The 3,328-nt window shown below is 50.2% G+C and overlaps 1 pseudogene; it reads left to right on the top strand.

Annotated features, from left to right (window-relative positions):
- The first annotated feature begins 2,713 nt into the window (after window positions 1–2,713).
- LOC112617591 lies at window positions 2,714–3,043 on the top strand (annotated as a pseudogene).
- Window positions 3,044–3,328: the final 285 nt, after the last annotated feature.

Raw genomic sequence — 3,328 nt, 5'->3', positions numbered from 1 at the left:
ACCTGAACAATGAGAACACATGGACACAGGGAAGGAAACAACACACAATGGGGCCCCTGGATGGGGGCGGGAGAGGGAGAGCATCAGGAAAAAGAGTTAATGCATGCTGGGTTTAATGCCAAGGCAATGGGTTGATATGTATAGCAAACCACCATGGCACAAATTTACCTGTGTAACAAACCTGCACATCCTGCACATGTACCCCAGAACTTAAAATAAAATAAATAAAAAAGAAAAAAACCAACAAAACTAAAATGTGTGCTGTTTATCTTTCAAGTATTTAAGATTTTGCTGTTATCTTACTTTTTTATTTTTAATTGGATGCCATTTTGGCTGGAGGATACATTCTACATGATTTCAGTTCTTTTAAAACTCTAACGTTTGTTAAAATGCAGGACACAGACCATCTTGGTTTATGTTCTGTGGGTACCTAAATGTTCTGCTGTATTCTGATGCTAGGGGGTGGAGGAGCAGGGGTTTTTGTTGTTTCGTTTTGTTTTTTTGAGGCAGAGTCTCGCTCATTTTGCCCAGGGTGGAATGCAATGGCCTGATCTCGGCTCACTGTAACCTTCGCCTCCCGGGTTCAAGCGATTCTCCTGCCTCAACCTCCCCAGTAGCTGGGATTACAATCACCCGCCACCACACCCGGCTAATTCTAGTATTTTTAGTAGAGGCAGGGTTTTGCCATATTGGCCAGGCTGGTCTTGACCTCAGGTGATCCACCCGCCTTGGCCTCCCAAAGTGGTGGGATTACAGGCCTGAGCCTCCGCACCCAGCCAAGGGTGGAGTGCTTTATAAATGCCAGTGAGCGGCAGCGCCAACATCAGTAGCTGCTGACGCTGCTAGCGGCTGGGGCGGACAGCGGCCAGAGCCGGGACCCAGGCTTCCTGCCACCTGTGCGTGCGGCGCACACCTGAAAGCTGTCCTCCCACAGCCTACACCGGGGGGCACAGCAAAGCTGGGACTCATGTTTGAAGGAAGGAAAAAAATCGAACGAGTAACCCAGCACTGTTCTTTCCAGATCCATCCCGCTGGCACTCTTGTTTCCCACGTTTTTGAAAACTGGCCACTCTGACCTCAGATCCCTAAATCGCAGCCACTGAGACCTGGCTCTCAGAAGCCAAAGCCCTGGCACTTTCCAGGCTGAGCAGGAGGAGGTGAAGGCAGGCTGGAGGCTGGTCCAGGACAGCTGAGGGCTGACCATGGGGGGTCGTGCAGAGGCCACCACTGGGGCCGCTACACGTGACATGGGATTTGGGCCATTGGGTAGAAGGCGTGGAGATGGGGCACTGCCAGCAGAGCCAGGGAGGAAAGAGAACACTCTCCAAATTGTCTTCCAGGGTTTCCGTGAGCATTTTATTAACTCAGAATCTGTCAGGAATAATACTAGGGAGTTACCTTTCCCTGAAGATGGATCTTGTCGGAGTGAGATAGGCGTGGGACGGGGGCGGGGAGTGGGTGAGGAAGAGGAATGTGAGGCTCAGTTTATACATATTAAGATCAGCAATGGTGTGCCGCTGGCAGGAGCAGAGCAAGCCTGGAGATTTGGGTGGCTGCAGTTGGTAAGTGGTTGCATTCCAGAGAGTGGGACTGAGATCCTCCCTTGTCATGTTAGCATCCCGTTTCCTGGGCGTGGCTCTGACATCCTGCAGGTGGTCATTTCACTCATGGAGGCTTTGTCTCTCTTCCATCACCCCAGACTCAGCTTCACACTCCAGGGCTGCACACCACCAGCCACCGTCATGTTAACCCCTTCCCAGGTCAATGTATCCCTCACCTGGAGCCCAATCTGCTGGACAGCCTGGGCCCGTCCATTTTCGGGGTGGTGGGCAACCTGGTGGCCATCGTGCTGCTGTGCAAGTCGCGCGAGGGGCAGAAGGAGACCGCCTTCTACACACTGGTATGCGGCTGGCCGCCACCGACCTGTTGTTCACTTTGCTGGTAAGCCAGGTGACCGTCGCCACGTACATGAAGGGCGGGTGACCTGGGGCCAGCCCCTGTGCCAGTACAGCATCTTCATCCTGCTCTTCTTCAGCCAACCCGGCCTCAGCATCATCTGCACCCTGATATCTATACAGGTAATTTGTGTTCGACATTCTCAGAGGAGTTTCATAAGCTTTATGTTTTATCTGGGTTATAAACAGAGTCCTCAAATGCGTAAAAAAGAAATCATACCAGGATTGAATTTCAGCAGGAATAAGTTTATTTTACCTATTCAAAATTAAAATACTTTTGTTTTGTTTGAAAATGTTTTTGTTACAGATACGTTTTTGAAAAAAATTTAGGTAAATATTTAATAATGTCCCCTTTTCTATCCCAAGAAGTAATTTCATAGTTTATTTAAATTTTTTCACAAAAATGTAGCATAGATTTTTAAAAAAAATAATTGCATATTTTAACTCAATAAATCCAAAATACTGTGGCAACATGTAATCAATGTAAAAATTACTAGAGATAGTTTGCATTCTTTTTTCTTACAAAATCTTTGAAATCCATTGTGTATTTTACATTTTAATATGTCTCAACTCAAATGTGACATTTTCATCGAGAATATCTGAACTGTATTTAGATTAATAAAAACTGCAGTTAAAAAATTTAACATAGATTTAGTATGGGGTGTGCAGCCAGCTTGCAAATCAGATCTCGGCTGAGCAGCCAGGCAGCCAACCCCCGAGGAGCGGCCTGCTGGCTCCACAGTGCCCAGAAGTTGAGGATGTCCTACAAACCCATCACGCCTGCCCCCAGCAGCAACCCCGGCTCCAGCACCCCTGGGCTGGGCACCCCGGTCCCTACAGGAAGCGTCCTGTCGCCGTCGGGTTCAGTGCCAGGAGCCGCTGTCCCTTTCAGATCGCTGTTTAACGACTTTGGACCGCCTTCCATCGGCTGCGTGCAGGCCATGAAACCACCTGGCGCCCAGGGCTGCCAGAGCACCCACACGGAACTGCTGTCAACCACAGGGGAGATGGGCAAAGGGATCCGGACCACCTTCGCTGGCAGCAAGAGCACCACGGAGCGCCTGAAGAGAGGGATCATCCATCCCTAGTCAGAATGCCTGGCGGAGACAGAGCAGGACCCACACACTTAACAGGAAGCTCCTAAGCCTCTGTGTCTGGACTTTTCCCGGCCACTCCAGAGCACCTGCTTCTCCCTGACTCTCATCCCTAGTTGCACTAACCATCCTGCGCTTCCTGTCCTGTGTCCCTTGATGGTGCCCTCCAGGAACCAAGGGGCGGCTCTCACTCCAGGTGGCAGCACTAAGGATCCTCCCTTCCCCCCACTCTACCCCGCCAACGCAACAAGAGTTAGCAGCGAGGTCCCCGTGAGTCCC

The sequence above is a fragment of the Theropithecus gelada genome, unplaced genomic scaffold, assembly GCF_003255815.1.
Source record: "Theropithecus gelada isolate Dixy unplaced genomic scaffold, Tgel_1.0 HiC_scaffold_2674, whole genome shotgun sequence".
Lineage (NCBI taxonomy): Eukaryota > Metazoa > Chordata > Mammalia > Primates > Cercopithecidae > Theropithecus > Theropithecus gelada.
The sequence above is the reverse complement of the archived record's forward strand: the minus strand, read 5'-3'. Positions and strand labels throughout refer to the sequence as shown.